The sequence below is a fragment of the Hydra vulgaris genome, chromosome 14, assembly GCF_038396675.1.
Source record: "Hydra vulgaris chromosome 14, alternate assembly HydraT2T_AEP".
NCBI lineage: Eukaryota > Metazoa > Cnidaria > Hydrozoa > Anthoathecata > Hydridae > Hydra > Hydra vulgaris.
In genome coordinates, this window is record NC_088933.1 from 1,542,707 (window position 1) to 1,562,192 (window position 19,486).

Here is a 19,486-nt window from a genome sequence, read left to right on the forward strand (position 1 = left end):
ATATATATATATATATATATATATCGTCATAACTGGCCCACCGTCGGCCAACAAGCATGATCCAATTCAAGTCTTGCTCACTGTTTAAGGCATGATCCATGCATGGCAGCCGTTTTTTGAACGGTGTTTAGCCGTTGCTTTGCCATTGCCTTTTTTTATGCTACTTTCAGTTCATTTTGTTTGTTTTTAACATTTATTACTATTAAATATTTTCTTTTCTAAGTTAAAGAACTTGATTTTTATTAAGGGCATCCGCAGCTTAATAGGACTAAGATTACGGAGTGCCTGGTTTACGGACTTGATTACGGATTATTATAACGACATTAGGAGCATTAGTATCTCTATCATGACATATACGCAATAAATTTCTCCCGGTGTTTGAATGTTTTTAAAACTTCTCAACTTTTTTCAAAATACTCTTCCTTTCGTTTGTTATGGTGTAAAACATTTACATCAATGGTGTATAATATATTTACATAAAAGATATGCATACAGCATCATCCATAACATCTTTAATAATGTATGCTGATGACACAATTTTGTTTTATAATCATAGTAATTTAAAATCGATGTTCAAAACAAAAATTACTGAGCTGGAAAACTTTAATTTATGGATTAGAGCAAGTAAACATCCTTAAACTGTGAAAAAACTAACTAGATTTTATTTCACAAAACAGGTCAATTAATGTCTCTACCGTTAAAAATTTTGAAATCAGAGTTGCTTATTAACAATATAACAATACATTGGGAAAATATGCAAAGATTCTTGGTGTTCAAATAGATGAAAATTTATCATGAAGAAATCATATTGGACATATTGAATCAAAAATATCATCTGCAAAAAGTATTTTATAGAAATCTTGCCCGTTTTTTGATTTCTGTTCAATAATAAAACTTTACGTTTGTCTAATTCATAGTCATCTCACATATGCTAATATAGTGTGGGCTAATACACACAAAACAAAATTAATCAAACTACACGGCTTGCAAAACCATGCTTATAAAGCAATTTGTTATCTTAGTAGAATAGACAATCCTACTAATGCGATAACAAATATTAAAGTCTTACACTTGGAAAAACTTAATTTATGTCAATTTTATATTTTTATGTTCAAATATAAAAATCAAAACTTAAAAAACTTAAATGGAATATCTTCGTTTATACGGCAAGCAAAACTACATAATCTTGCTTTGTAAAAATGATTGCAATAAAGAAAAAAATAAAAATATATAAAGCGTAAAAAAAAATAAAAAAAACTCAGTAACAGTAGAAATAGTAATTACAAAGCTAAATACAAAAAAAATATTTCTAGATTTACTTAAATTAACTTTTTACAAAGATATAGATATACGCCAAATGGGGCTTTAAGGAAATCTTCCGAAAGATTTTTTTTGGAGCTTTATACCCAAAAATGATGAATCTTCTTTGATTTTCTTTTTTTTAGGTATTAAAATTTAGAATAATAAATATATAAAATAGTTATAATACCAAAATTTATTAAAGTTTGCATCAATATTATATTAATGTATCAATATTACATTAATGTATTTTTATCGATTTGATACGTAATAATTTTGTATATATATATATTTTTTTCACAATAATAAATGTATATTTGAAAAAATGTACCAACCACGGTACGGCACTCACAAGACGACTAGTAACTACTAGTACAGAAAATTGGTGTATTTTTTAATGTATATTTATATGGTATACCTGGAGAAGAAAAATAAAAAAATTAAAATAAAAATTTTTATATGTTATGTTCACTATATTTATTAAGCTTAAAATGTTTTTTTTTTTTTTTATTTTTTTTATAAATATGAAAAAAATATTTAAAACAAAAAAAAAAAGCTTCCAGAGCACTTTATGTAGCGAAGCGGAAACTGTATTTTACTTACTTTTCTGATATATATATATATATATATATATATATATATATATATATATATATATATATATATATATATATATATATATATATATATATATATATATATATATATATATATATATATATATATATATGTATATATATATATATATATATATATATATATTATATATATATATATATATATATATATATATATATATATATATATATATATATATATATATATATATATATATACATATATATATATATATATGTATATATATATATATATATATATATATATATATATATATATATGTATATATATATATATATAAATTAGTAAAAAACACTTATCTAACTTTTATCTTTGACTTGAAGTTACACCATTGCTGGATCATCATGAAGAGTTACTAAATCTCAAAAAAAGTTCAATTTATAGAAAAAAATATTTTACAGGAAGTTATAAATTATTATAAAAAATTTTGGCATAACGTTTTGCCAACCACAAACAATCATTTAAACACAAAAAATATTCAAAAGAGACTATGCTGTCAAAATATATTTGGGATTTAAAAGAAAAAAATAAAAATTTTATTTTACAATGGTCTATTCCAAAAATCTGCACCTGCCTATAATAACATTTCCAAAAAATGTATGCTATGTTTGCAAGAAAAATTTGAAATAATTACTCATTTAAATCAAGAAAATTTATTAAATAAAAAATCTGAATTAATTTCTAAATGTAGGCACGAAAATAAATACCTCTTAAAAAATTATAAAAACAAATGACCAAATTAAACTATCCCCATTCCAAAGAAAATTATTTCATAATTACTTTCTGTAACTTCCTGTTAACAAAAAAATATAGTAATTAAGAATTTTTTATAATAATTTATAACTTCCTGTAAAATATTTTTTTTTATAAATTGAATTTTTTTTGAGATTTAGTAACTCTTTCTGATGACCCAGCAATGGTGAAACTTAAAGTAAAAGATAAAAGTTAGATAAGTGTTTTGTACTAATTTATTATAGCTCTGTTCTTTAAGAACAATGAGCACTCTATTTGTAAAATATCTTAACATAATTTACATATATATATATATATATATATATATATATATATATATATATATATATATATATATATATATATATATATATATATATATATATATATATATATATATATTTATTTATTTATATATAGAAATGTATTTTATAGCTTGTTAAGATTTGCTCACTTTTTATCCTTATCTTTATTGAATACACAATTAAAAAAAGAGAAAAACAAAGACTAATGAATGAAAAGATTGCTGCCCAATGGCAAACCCTCAGTCAATGATGCAGCACTCCGCTGGGAGTCAGGCTATTTGTCAGTCGAAGTATGTACTGAAGCCATTTACATATAGAGGGTGTTAACTAGCATGATGGCACCGCATATAACGCGGAAATTCCAACTTTTTAAAACTTTTCATAAGTTCAAAAAATTAAAAAAAAGACAACCTTTTATCCTGTTAATAATAGACTTAGATTTTAAGTGTTATGCAAGAAATGTAGAAATACTCAGTGAATGAAGAAAATAATTTAGTTGATCGTAAACAATTAATTTCTTTACAAAAACAAAATTGTAGCTAGTCATTCAATTCAAAGTCATTCAAAAAGTGTGGCAATTTCTTCAAAAATAAAATCAAAACTTTTTTTTCCATGCTTTATATAAGATTACTTTCTATATATATATGTTTGTGTGCCACAAAATTTGAAATCAATTTTTGAAAGCTTTTTTCTCAACAATTTTGCTCAAATTTTGCACACTTAATCATTTTCGATGACAATACAAGGAAATCGAAAAATTTGATTAAAAAAAGTTAATTAAGTTAACGAAAATTTAATTTGTATTTCCCCATAAGAACACTGAATTAATAAAAAAAAAATTTAAAAACGTAACAGTAATTTTTTCTTTTACAAAAGATAACAAAAAAAGAATTTCTATGCCCAATAGAATTCTGCTTGCATAAAGCATGGATTTGAAAAAAGAATTTTTTTTTGATTTACTAGTTTAATTAACGTCAGTTGTTCTTTGGATTTTTTATTTCGCTTGTTACTTAATTAAAATGAAACATCTGGTATAGTATGTAAACTTATCTTCTTTCTTATAATAATTTACAATATTTCTAGGGGTTATATATACCCTCGTTATTCAAGTAATATAAAAAAAAAGTAATATAAAAAAGCTTGTTACTTAGTTTTTTTAATTCGTGTTTTTTATTTTAGACTTTTTATTTACAATAAAAAAATTTTAAACCAACGAATGCTGTTCATCTTTAGTTTGGAATATAATAATGATTTTAGCACAGTAATTATTTAAAAAATGACTTTTGTGGATGTAAATGTCATATCGAAATTACATTAAAATAAAAGAATAAAAAGTTTTTAGGGAATAAAAGAATAAAAAGTATTAAGGGAAATAAAAATACTATTTGTAAATTAAATTCGCAGGTAAAGCATTTTAGTGTAATCATTTTATTATTAATTAAGTTAATAAATAGTTTGCGTTTATAAATGTTTTAATTCTTTGCGTAAAACGCAATAAAAGAATAGTATATTTACATAAATTTTTACAATTTTTTTTTTAAATTACAAATCAAAAATTTTAATAAACAAATAAAAAAGTTTGATTTACTAAAACAAAATTAACAAATCTCCCACGGCCGTAGTTGTTTATTGAATTCAATTCTAAAATACCATAAAGCAGTGAAAGTTTTTATTACTAACGTTTTATTTGACCGATATTCTATTCGATAAAAAAAAATTCACTCATAAGACAAACGTTATATATTTCTAAAATAAAGAAAACTTTTTTAACAACGAAAACTATTTTAACTTTTAACATTCTATTAGAACAAAATTCCATTCTATTAAAAAACGTTTCGCTTCAAAGACCTTAATATTCTTGAAAATTTTGATGAAAATTTTGATTCAAGTCAATTAAATAAAAGCAACAGCAAAATGCCTTCAAATAATGAAAAATACTATTTAAAAAAAATATATAAAAAAATTCAATCAAAAAATATTGTAACATTATTTGAGTAAAATAAAGAAACAACGAGAGTGAAATACTATAGTCAACAATGTAAATCAATAGTAAGCCAAAGTCCTCATCAGTCTGCAACTATTGATAGCGAACGCCCTCATCAGTCTACATCAGCAGTAAGTGAAAGTCTTCATCAATCTAAATCATCATTAGGTGAAAGTACTCATCAGTCTAAATCAGTAGTAAGTCAAAGTGCTCTTCAGCCCACATCATTAGTAAGTGAAAGTCCTCATCAGTCTACATTAGCAGAAGGCAAAAAAAATGTATACGCAGTTCCTTTAACTTCAGTTCTTCAACACCATGCTGAAGAAGAATCTAAGCAGGAAATCACTTTAAACACGGAAGCTGAAGTGATACAAATTTTAAACTAAGTATCAACCTGTTAGTCAGCTGTATCAGGTAAAATGTGATTAGTGGAATCAAGAGATGAGATTGAGGAAAAGTTCTTCGTAATAAAATTAATGTATACAGGTGAGGTAATGAAATCTGAACTATACAAGAGAGGAGGAATAACAGATTTTCCTTTTTTGTTGATCCTGTTAAGGATTATACAGAAGTCTCTAAAGCCGAATTATTAGAGTGGGCTTTGGCTTTAGATAAAACCTCTTTACAATAGTTTCTAACAATAGTAAACAGACGTCAGTTTTCTGAAGAATTAGTTTGGCGATAGATATGGAAGTAATGGTTACAATTGGATATTGCAACAGCACAATAAAAGGAAAACTAAGAGGAAGGGTGAGGCTTGAATTACTAAAGAATTATTGAAGGGTATAAAAAAATCCTTTTCAGCCTAACTCCAAGAAGTTAAGTAAGAAGCACATTTGTCAGCAGGAAGACGAAAGATTTCTACCTAAGTGCCAACACTATAAATATAACTGAATAAGTTCAAGTCGGCTTTAAGTTAGTTTTAAGAGGTACGAACATAGGATTTTGATGATGAAGAGGACACGAAAAAATAAACAACACAAATTTCAAATTAATCTTCTTTTAAACAAAATGACAAATAATTTTTTTTTTTTTTAATATAGCAATTAATTTTTAAAAAAAAAAAAATGGTATTTGTGAAAATCTAAATATGATTATAAAAGATATTTAAAAATTGACAGGTTTATTAGATAATAAAGCCATAATTAGTTTAAAACAGTACGATTTTTAGATTTAATAAGTTTTATGAAATAAAATGAAATAAAAGAGTTGGGAAAAAAACAAAAATTTTTTACACCTCTACATTAAGATTTCAAAAAATTATGCCAATGTAGAAAATTCTATGCAAACAACTAATGTATAACAACATTATTAGATCTGGAAAATCTAAAATCATACAGATTCAATAATTAAAACAATCAAAAAAATAAAAAATTAAAATCATCTATAAAAATTAAAATAATGATAAATTTCTACAATCTATTTGGTTTGATAAATTTGAAACCTAAAAAACACCTTACTTGCACACTAAAACATACCTTCCTTGCACCCTAAAACACTTGTAAAAAACTTTTAAAGCAGATTTCATTCTACCCTCAAATTCAATAAAAAATAATAAAAAAATTTTAGTAACGATTTAGAAATTTAGTAAATAAAGTTACTTACTGTTGATAATATTGCTCCAATATGCTATAAAAAAATAATAAAAAAAATTACATTTTAAGATTCATTAGAAATGACTCAATTCTGATGAATCTTGATTAATGAAACAGAGTGTAAAATGAGAAAAAATTTGTGTTAAGTGATTTTCTACTAATTTATAACTGCTATGTTCTTTTAAGAACATTGAGCAGTCTATTTTGTTGAACACATTTGAAAATTGTTTCAATATATATATACATATATATAAATATAAATATATATATATATATATATATATATATATATTTTATATATATATATATATATATATATATATATATATATATATATATATATATATATATATATATATATATATATATACAAATATATATATATATATATATATATATATATATATATATATATATATATATATATATATATATATATTTAAACAACTTTAAAAAGTATTCTACACAATAGAGTGCTCAATGTTCTTAACAGAACAGAGCAAATATAATAGTAGTAGAAAATCACTTACAAAAAACTTTTTCCATTTAACACTGTGTTTCATCAACAAAGATTCATCAGAAATGGATGATCAAATTAATAAAACTTCAATTTATACCAAAATTAAATTACAGGAAGTTGCAAATGTCTTAACTACTGTAAATTTTCACACATTTGTGAAATTTGCTGACACTATTATAAAAAGAATTCTTTCGAAATGATTACTTATGCTATTTTTTTAAAAGTTTTTTTAAAAAGGGTAGTTAATGTAAATATTATTTGAACTCATTTATTTTTATAGTTTTTTAGGAGAAACTTATTTTCGTGCCTACATTTAGAAATTAATTCCGATCTTTTGTTTAATAAGCATTCTTGATTTGCATGTGTATATATATATATATATATATATATATATATATATATATATATATATATATATATATATATATTTTATATATATATATATATATATATATATATATATATATATATATATTTATATAAATATATATATATATATATATATATATATATATATATATATATATATATATATATATATATATATATATATATGTATATATATATATATATATATATATATATATATATATATATATATATATATATATATATATATATATATATATATATATATATATATATATATATATAATATGTTGCTTGTTAAGATGAGCATTTGCTCACTCTTATTACTTATCTTTATAGCATACAACATTGTAAGAAAAAGAGAATAGCAAAGTCAAATGAATGAAAATATTGCGTCCCAATACCAAACACTCAGTCGATGAAGCAGCACTCTGCTGAGAGCGAGACTATTTGCCAACCAATATATGCACTGGAGACATATATATTTGTATATATGAAAGTAATGGAAACGATTGGATATTGCAGCAGCATAATGAAAAAAAAAGAAGCCTCTTTCTTCTATGGATAAAAGTGAGGCTTGAATTAGAATTATTGAAGGGAATAAAACTTTTGTGTCAGCCTGACTCGTAGAAGTTGAATAAGAAGCATATTTGCCAGCTGGACTACGAAAGGTTTTTACCCAAGTGCCATCATCATAAATATAACGGAATGAGTCCAAGTCAGTCTTAAGGTAGTTGTAAGGGTACGAATATTGGATTCTGATGATGAAGAAGAATGAGATATTAGTTTAGAAAGATCAAAATGTGACCAGAAGTATCTAAGGGTAATTGTGGAGAAACTGAGAACTGACTAGGATAAGAAACAAGACTATTTAAATAAAGAAAGTGAATGATTCAGATTGTCTGGAAAGTGAAATGGAAAGTTAACTATTTGTGTTAGAGATTTATAAAGGAAAAACTTATGCGCCTTAACACCTGCAGAGTCACTGACATTAGAACCAAGTCATTCAATGTCATTCAGTGTGATGAGCATTAGTCACCAACAACAACAATATTGGCTGAAGGATAAAGAGAAAAAGCCTGGTCAATTTTGATTTGACTTGTTTTGAAGGCATTCTTTTTTAAAATGTTGAAAACATTTGTGTGTTTTTTTTTTACACTGCTTATAAATATCTAAATAATATAATAATTTATTAATATAAAATAAAAAATAGTATTACAAAAATAAACTTTCAATAAATTTCCGTATAAACTCTTCTAGCCTAATTAGTTAAATTAATTTCTTACTTCAGTATACAAGTGAGGGGTCCAAGGAAACTATCAGTGAAGTCACGTTTTTATTGTTTCAGAAATGAACAAAAGAAAGTATGAAAACTCATCACATACTAAATTAGGCCCATCAGAAAAGCTGATGCATGACTCCAAATGTTTAGGTATTAGAAAAAAACAGAACAATAGAATAAAAAAAGAACAATAGAACAAAAAGAATAGTAAGCCTTTCATCAGCGCAATGTATGGAATTTTGAAAATTAAAAAAAATGTGACTTCACTGGTTATTCCATTGGAGCCTTTATATGTTTATAGAGTATTGATGTGTAAATTTAATGTAACTACATATACTTAAGTTGTTTTTTTATTGGATGAGTTAGGGGTGGAGGAAGTGGTTTATATTTAAATATTGGTTAATAAATTTGTTCATCAACTAAAAAGAATACTCTTTTTTTGAAAAATGCTTTTAGTGCTTTATCATATCATCATCATGTGTTTTATATATATGTTCAATTAATAGGTTTTTACAAAACGTTGTTTAAAAAAAGAAAGTATTATTTGACAAAAATGAAAGATTGATATTTGTATACTAATCATTTCATTTTGTCGATAATTTTCTCAAACATGGGATTTCGTTACAGTCACCTAAATTTTAAAACAACACTTTAAAACATCCTTACTTTAATATTTCATGCGGTAGCGGTGTAGTGGTAGAGCGCTCGCTTCATAAGCGAGAGGTTCCGAGTTCAAATCCCACCACGTCTTTGGTAGTACCGCGCTCAACTTGTTTCTCCGCGCAGCGTCCTTGTTCGTTAAGGTTCGTGTTTCAGAGTTATAGAGTTGTGAGAGGGTTACAAACACAAGTAGCCTCCTCATCTATAGTGGCCTTCTTAGCCTTGGGGGAGGTAAATTACAAAAGAAAAAAAAAAAAAAAACGTGTTGAAATTGTCACTTTCATCAATATTGTTGTGAACTAAAAGCAACTATACAGAAAAAACAAATCTTCTGTAATTATATCATCATTATCATCATCATCATCATCATTATACTTTCTAATCCTTAAAGTTTTAAATAAGAATAAAAATCGAATAAGAAACAAGAAAGAATAGGGTTTCTCATTCAGAAAAATAATTGAACTTTGACTTAAAACATGTTGATGATGTTTGTTATTATTTTTGTTGTGGTTCCATGTTTTGAAAACAACTAACAAAACATGATAAAAACTATGAAAACTATTTTTTTTAATATAAAAACATGCCAAATGTGTTGACTATAAATTAGACCATTTTAAAGACATAAAAAAAAAATCAAAAGAGAAATATATTATTAAGCTTTAGACAAAATAAAATTGTGCGAAAAAAAAAACCAAGCAAAAGGATGCCATTTGTGAGATGATAAATTCAATTAAAAAATGTTGTTATGGTGTATCATAAAAAGCACATATACTGCCTATATATATATATATATATATATATATATATATATATATATATATATATATATATATATATATATATATACTCTTCTATACAGTATACAACTCTTCCTGATGATCCAGCAATGGTGAAACTTCAAGTAGAAGATAAAAGTTAGATAAGTGTTTTTTACTAATTTATTATTGCTCTGTTCTTTAAGAACATTGAGCACTCTATTTGTAAAATACACTAACATAATTTATATATATATATATATATATATATATATATATATATATATATATATATATTTATATATATATATATATATTAATCTCCATATAATATATATAAATATAGAGATTAATATATATTTATATATATTAATATAGTATATATAAATATATATTAATCTGCAAGATCTCAGGTATAACCAAATGTAAAAATTAAAATCTAATCTCTTTTGCCAAAGGAAAAATCTATTTAAACTTTAATTGCAAGTTTTATAATATGTTAAATTACAGTTTATCCCAAGATATCAGATGCCCCCTCCACTAGCTCAATACAGCAAGATGATGGCGGTAGTATCCAATCTTCTGTTGCAGGTAATATTTCTGACAGTAGGAGCATAGATATAATAGCTACTTTTGAAGACTGTGATAATACTTCCCCATGTAACTTTTCTACTCATGGACCTGATTTGTTGCAGCCACATTACATTGGTGACTTTAAAAATTTAGCCATTTGGTACTGGTATGCTTATATGCCAAAAGACACTGAAAATCACAAATTTTCAATGCCTGTTTTGAAAAGCAGAACTCCAAATATGGAATCCTTCTCGTGACATAAGCTTGCATTAAGCCCAGACAATAGTATTTTGTTTTCCATGTTGATTATTTTGACTAGGATTTCAAGCTTCACACTTTAATTCATCCTTTGCAATGAATGGAGAATATGTAAAGAAGTGGAGGAATCTCCACTTCTTTCCATAAAATCTGAATCAAAATCCTGAGCATAATAAAACATTCATATAAAAACATTCGAAATAAACAATTTTATAAACAGTGACGTGAATTGGAAGTTTGATTGAAAACAGATCAGTCAATTAAACATTTTTTGAGTTGCCAAATCTCAGACAGATTCTGTTTCTTTGTGAACGTGGGTTGGATTAATGTTTAAAATCTGACTTATAGGGAGATTTTCATAATGGAAAACTTTTATAATTGCTGAAACTAATTTAACATTATGATTGAGTTCAAAAGACATACGATGAAAGATATAAAGTCACAAGCAATAAAAAAAATTGTTTTATAGACTGCCACGTCCTTGACTATGACAATAGAGCTAACATTCCATGATAATACAAGGGTGTTTAAGCAATCTTAGAAAAGAAACTATTGTCTATACTCTCACCCTGTGGTTGTCATTTATTGATTTGAGTAAACAGAATGCAGTTTCAAGCTGTACAGATGCTGAGACTTTCTTACGAAGTGCTTAATGTGTGTATACAATCGTCTTTGCTAGTCTACAATGCTGGGAAATATTTAAAAGTGGCTAAGTATTGTTTTTTATATGGACAATCAGGAATAAAATGGGATGACACAGTTGGCAGCACTCTTCCTTTCTCTAAATACTAGAACCAATTCTTGAATTTTTAAAAGAAGGTCAGAGTTTAAATCTAACGTCTAAATCAAAAACTGAGATTAGAGGTGACCTGAAATTTACATGCTCCTTCAAATGTGTTCGCAGGTCCGGAATTTGGATGAATATTTTCACTTTGATTGCTGCAACAAGGTCATTCAGGCAAGAAACCAAACTTTAAAGAAAAATTTAGGTGAAAAATATTGAAGGATTGATCAGTCACCTCAAACCTGTTGAGGAGGAGTGTTAAACAATTTTTAAAGCTGCAGATAGGAGTCGTCCATAAAGTACGTACGATAAAATTTTGAAATATTGACCCTCCCTCTCCTTGTTGCCATGCGTACTTTTTAGTCACCTACCCCCTTTGAATAGTACGTACGCTTTTGAAGTACCCCCCCCCCCCACCCTTCTCTTTCTGCTTTATGAGTTGAAAAGTTAAGTTATATATAAAAAAAATGTTATTTAAGAAATTTAAATATTAGGGATTGCCCATAACATAAGCTGAGCATGAGTAAAAATAATAGGCCATTAAAAAGTGTGAAATTCATTATATTTCAAAACGTTCCATTTGATTAAAGTAATTGTTCAATACTTTTTAAAAACAATATGAAGTTAAAAAAGGAATTTTAGAATTTCTTCATATTTCATTTTTAAATTTATTAGCGCGATAACAGTCTTGCTAAGGGTAACAAGTTTAAAAGTTTAAAAAGTTTTAAATTATTGTTAAACTTTAAATAATAATTTTTAGAATTGTTATGTAAACAGTATTTTTTATAAGTTTTTAAACTTTATTTTGTAAAAAATGTTTTAAAATAAGATACTATAAGTTAACTAAACAAACAGCCCCCGTTTGCATTTATTGTAAATTTAAGTTGTGCTTTAAATAGTCAGTTAAAAGTTAGTTTGAAGGCGGAGTTATTAAAATGGATAATAGCGAAAAGTACAAAATTATTTACCAACAAGTAGCAAAAGCCATGCCACAAATAAGTAAACAGGAGTAAAAGAAAGAAGCTTATAATTGTAGTATAAAGTTAAGCATAAAGAATTGACGTATGAATCAGTTTTAAAAGTACTCACACGGAAAACATTGAAAAGTTAAAGTCAGTTGATGTCTTTTTGCTGTAATGTTGAAATATCAAATAATCAATCTATTGTAGTAAACTTCTTCTCATAAATGAAATATCTAAATAGATGAGGGACCAAAAGCTTTGTTAACATCCGATGAAGCAGACAAAATAGATTTTGTAATCGATAAAACACTAGCTACTTCTTCTAAAATTGATATTCAAAAAAGTCAAAAATCACAAACGAAAGTAGCAATTGATCAGCTGACAAAATCTCCTACTCCACAACAAGAGAAAATTCAAACTAAAATTTTGCAGTTAAAAAAGCAGCTGTTAACATTGGTAAATGTGTGCCGTGCAGGATTGATAACTAACAAACTTAAAATAAAATTGATTTTTGTAGAAAAGCAAATAAAAATAAAACAAACTCGTCTTATAAAAGTGAAACGCGAGGCAATCTGTCAAAGACAACACAGAGCAAGTTTAAAACGAAGACTTAATGATATTCGTGATTGCATGCCCTACTTAAAAGCGAAACTTTCTAAATTCAATTGAGAAAAAAATTGTAGACCAGCTGTAATTGAAGATCAGCCAGATTTTTTTAATGCCATTGTTAACATTGCATCAATAAGAGCCGCTGCTGGCAATCAACGAAGGTCGCAGGAGTTATGTTTATGTAAGAAACTTGATGACTTAAATAAAAGCCTACTGTAACTGGGTTAATGTTTATCGCGATCTGCAACGTATTTGAGACTGATGCCTAAGCGATTAAACATACTTGAGGGAATACGTCAAATTTAGACAGTTCATATGAAATTGATCAGAGCTGATAATACAGCTCTTGATAGGCATATCTATGCTGGATTTACATTTGTGTGCATACAATACATGGATGAAATTTGTTCAATGTTTGGTCCAGATTCTTGCTTTTATTTAATTTTAGACGACAAAGCCACAGTAACATTAGGTTTAGCAGCTACAACAAAGCAATCACCAATTTTGATGCATCTTGATTATCAAGTATATTTGTCAAAACATGATTTATTAGTAGCTTCCAGACATAAACTTATACCGTCTGTTTATGCAGCTTGTATTATTGATCCAAACAAATTTGCTGACGCTGTGTCATTTCTGGACAAACGTTTATTGCTATTAGATCTATGAAGCATGATAGCAGCACTGCTTTAACTCATGGTCGTGATTTGGAACGTCTTGTTTCAATTAAAAATTATAAGCTTCACATTTGTACTCCGGAAGGTCAGGTAAAACTTATATTTGTTAATGCATGCTATAGAGGCCCTGATGAAAATCCAAGGTTTCCCGAACCTTTGCAAGTTGCAATTGCAAGATTTACAAAATGGGATTTGGATGTCTATCTTAAAGGAACTAATGCACCTCATTATTCAGCATATACCAGGGTTGAACGGCGTATGGGTCCGCTGAGTCGAGAGTTAGCAGGATTGGTTTTGCCACATTATCATTTTGAGACACATCTAAATGCATCAGGAAAAACAGTTGACATTGATTTAGAAAAAAAAAAAATTGTTAAAGCAGCAGAAACTCTTGCTGAGGTATGGTCGGATATAATAATTGATAACTATTCTGTTTGTAATGAATTTGTTAAACCTTCTTAACTGTCACAAATACCTGAGCAAGATTCAAGATGGATTAAAAATCACGTAAGACAAAGTCAATATTTTTTAATGATTGTTAGGTGTGATGTTCGGAATTACTGTAAAATTTGGCGAAGTTGCTGGAAAAAATATTTTCCTCGATGTTTTTTACCAGGTCCAGTTGTAATGTCTCATGCTGCTGATGAAATTTTTACTCCTGCGCCATAGGTAGCACGAAATATTCCTAAACCTTACTTTTCTTCTTTAGCGCAGCGCTTGGGATACATAGGCTCTACTCTTTTAATGGAAGCTTCCTTTAAGTTGTACTGTCCATCAATTTCACAACAAAAAATTGATTAAAAGACTTGCAAAACCTTTAAAATTTATCACGCTTCTAAAGGAAGTGTTAAGGGTCACAAATGCGGGTTTGGAAACATAATCAACACTACCTCTGAGAAAAATAAAAATGACGATGAAAACAATGATACTCATTTAACAGTAAACAAAAGTAATTCTGATCAAATTCATGTCAACGAAAATATATTTGATTGGGTGAAATCACCCTTCGATTTAGATAGATCACAATTAATTTAAAATTGTTGATTAATGAAGACTATATTAATAATTTTGTTTATAAAATGTTAAAACTATGTTTTGAAACCTATAAAGATAACGGTTTTTTTTAATTTGTGATTACTTAAAAAACTTTATCACCCAGCCTTTAAACAAAACCTATACTTTAAAGATACTAAACAAACATTCTCGCCAGTTTGTTAATTTTAAAAGTTTCCTGTTTGCCAGCAAAAGCGCTTAAAAATCAACTACATAAATCTTTCACCAAGTCTTTTTTGTTTTATTTTGTGAAAATGATCTTTTAAATGATTACAAAGTAGTACACTTCATTGTCACCTTGATGTTCAGAGTTAAAAATTTTCCAACACTTAATTGATTGCTTGCATTTTTTAGCTGAAATATTAGTCAAAAATTTATAACCTCCAATTTTCTCAAACTTCTTAGTTTATTATATTTATCAAAAAAGCTACCCTAGATAAGATGATGCAATTTTGTTACATGATATTTTTTAAATTTAAGAAATAATAACCATGTCCTCATACACAAAGAATTTTAGTTTTTATAAAAGATTTAGCGCAAACGTGTTTTCCTCACGGTAAGAAATTTCCTACTTTAATTGCGATAAAGCAACATAGGTGGAGGGTAAAAAACTGTGACATTAAAATTCTAGCTTGCAATGGTTAAAACAATTGCTTTGACAATCGCAAGCAAATTCTTTTGAATATCACATGAAAATAAAACAGTTTTGCATTATCATTAAAACTTTGCCTAATTTATATATATATATATATATATATATATATATATATGTATATATATATATATGTATATATATATATATATATATATATATATATATATATATATATATATATATATATATATATATAATATATATATATATATATATTTATATAAATATATATGTATTCAAATAAGGTTTGTATACATCTATTCAAATTATTTATATTATTATATAAATGTATATATATTTAAATATATATATATATATATATATATATATATATATATATATATATATATATATATATATATATATATATATATATATATAAACTCCTATGTATATTTATATATATATATATAGAACCCTAAGATGTTGTCCAAAAGTTTTTTCCATATTTTGTTGACAAAAAGTAAAAATTAAAATGCAAGACCGGAATTTTTTTTTATAATAATGATAGACTGCCTGCCCCAACCAAACCCTCAGTCGATGTAGCAGCACTTCCAATTGTTACATCAAAGCATTCGTGCGTGGTTTTTTTCTTCCACGTTTCCTTATCAAAATAGAGTAAATTTTTTCTGCAGTGCTTAATTATACGGATAGTGTCCTCAGTAATTTCTAAATGGGATTTTCTAAATTCTATTGTTTTATCTAAAATTTCTGCTGTAATTGAGGGGTAAAAATCAATAATATCAAATTGTATAAATGTGCATTCATTTTTATTGTTAATTTCAGAAAACCAATATATAACATCAGTGGTATTTTTCCACTGATGTAAACCTATTTTTTTCCGAATAGAGTTATTAATTTTGTCTAGTTTTATTTTACTAACGTGCCCTAGTTCACTTTTTGAAGGTACTAGTAGCCTACAAGGGAGTTTATTTTGAAAATTTGGTTTGTGATCTTTTAGCGAAACAAACGCTTGCGCTGGTGCAACTGATTTAATTCTCGCATCTAAATTAATATTTTTGGCGATGTTTTGAGAAAAATACCACTGATGTTATAGATTGGTTTTCTGAAATTATAAAAACAAATGACCAAATTAAACTATCCCCATTCCAAAGAAAATTATTTCATAATTACTTTCTGTAACTTCCCGTTAACAAAAAAAATATAGTAATTAAAAATTTTTTTATAATAATTTATAACTTCGTGTAAAATATTTTTTTCTATAAATTGAATTTTTTTTTAGATTTAGTAACTCTTCCTGATGATGCAGCAATGGTGAAACTTCAAGTCGAAGATAAAAGTTAGATAAGTGTTTTTTACTAATTAATATATATATATATATATATATATATATATATATATATATATATATATATATATATATATATATATATATGTATATATATATATATATATATCTATATATATGTATATATATTTATATATATATATATATATATATATATATATACATATAAATAAATGTATATATATATATATATATAAATATATATATATATATATATATATATATATATATATATATATATATATATATATATATATATATATATATATATATGCAACTCCTCGATCCACTTTGCCAGATAAAAAAAAAAGCATCTCCAAATAAACTTTGGGTATGTTACTGCTTATAAAACTTAAGTCATAACAACATGATCCATTTTTTCTTAAGTAGAAACAGAAAATTACGGAAGAATACGGATAGTATTTTACTACATACTAATGAGTTTAATGTATACCATAAACATCTAATTTTAATCATAAGTAATTTTTTCAATCATCTAAAAACTTTAATTTGATAGATTTAGCTGATAAAGTTTAAAGTTTAAAATTTTAATTTCTAAGTTATCAAAATAAATAATCAACAGAGTATTAGTACTGTTACCTCTAAATTTTCTTTAAATTTTGTATACAATATCTAAGCAATCAAAAGCTTTTAAGTCTTTTTTTTATTTCTGCCGTAAAGAATTTTTAATTTTTTCCTTCTACTTTTTTAATACATTGACGACTTCTTTATAACAATTTTCATTATAACAGCCAATATTATCAAGATCTAAGTTACTTATTGTATATATTGCTCTGATTTGCTAAAAACAATCATTAAATGTTGCAAAACAATTGTAACAACACCAAAATAAATATACAAAAAAATTACAGTTATTGCTTAAATATGATTTACTTGCATTGTGCTTTTCCATTATGCGACAAAATCTCTTAACAAAGCGTGAAATAATATGTCACCTGTTTCACATTTCATGTTTTGACAATCGATCAAAGGCAGGGGTGATCAACGATTTTATTTTTAGTAACAAATCTATCCATTGTGTTGATTTTTTTTGTAAGTATCAAGTAAGCACAAGGAAGTTAAGGTCTGAGACCAATACTCCAGACATTCAAGACGAAGACTCAAAGCTTCAAAAAGGAACACAATTATTAAGTCTTAAGATATCTTAAGACGAAGATAATAATCTTGAGATCTACATCTCTGATTTTAGATTAAACAATTCGTCCGCTGAGAATTGGAGTGTTTTAATTCCACAAAAGCTAGTTCGGAGATAATCAAGTTTGAAAGTTCAACAGTGCTCAAATTGTTCTTTATTAAACAACTGTTTTGTTTAGGGCCAATTATTTATTTAAAGAGATGTAAAGATTCTAAAAAAATATATAATTCGAATAAAAAAAAATTATAAGGTTGTTAAACGGCTGACCAAATTTGGACATTATAATTCCGAAATTTTTAAAGTTCAAAAAGTATTTGTTCTAAGTCCATTTTTTTTACTGATACTTTGATAAACATTACCTTATTTTAATGAAAATTCTCAAAACTCAAAAGCTAGGAGAGAGTTTAAATGGATTTAGTATAAACGGGATATTCGAATGGCTTTGAATACCAGTTCAAAATAATTATCGACAATTAAACGAAAAATGCATTCAAATGTTCACAGAATTTTTAAGTTTCTTAACATGTTTTTGATTACAAAATTGTCGCAAAAAACTGTCGATCAACAAGCGGGTTGTACTTTAATATTGAGCTTAAAACTTTTTTCTTCTCAGCAGTCATCACTGGTTTAATTGATATCGTCGATACAGTCGGCCGAGCGTCACGAGGAACCTTACCGCGAGCACGTTTTCGCCCTAGCGAACGTTTGTTTGTTCATCCGAAAACGTCCGTTTGTATTCTATATGCAGCAAATTGGTAGAAACGATTTTGCTATACTTGATTAGCGTGTAAGACACTTGGTCGTAATTGTAGTATTTGCTAATTTTTTGGTCGAAAAAAATTAGCAAATACTACAATTTGCTAATTTTTTTCGACCAAAAAAGTCGAAAAAGTCTGCTGATTTCATTTAAAAAATTCGTAGTTTGCCCGTCTTTTCACCTAGGGCACGTAAATTTCTTATTACCGACACTGGACTGAACACTTCGGAATAACGCAGACTCTTTTCAATAAGACTGTGAATGGCGTCGACCTCCTGCACGTTCCCGTGGCCAGGCTCCGAGTACTTTTGCTCAACGCTTTCAATTTTAGGGTTTAGTCTCATAAAATGCGCCAGACCGTAAGACATGATGCTGCTCTTGTTTTGTGGGACACAAGAATCCGACCACAAGATGATTTTCTTAATTCCCGGGTGCCTCAAAACGATTTCCGTAAGAATTTTAAGTAAAGCACTGCAGATATGATTTCCAGCGCGGCCACACAGCATCTCGTGCCAAACGGCGCAATACGTAAAATAGTCTAGCGAGCAGTGGC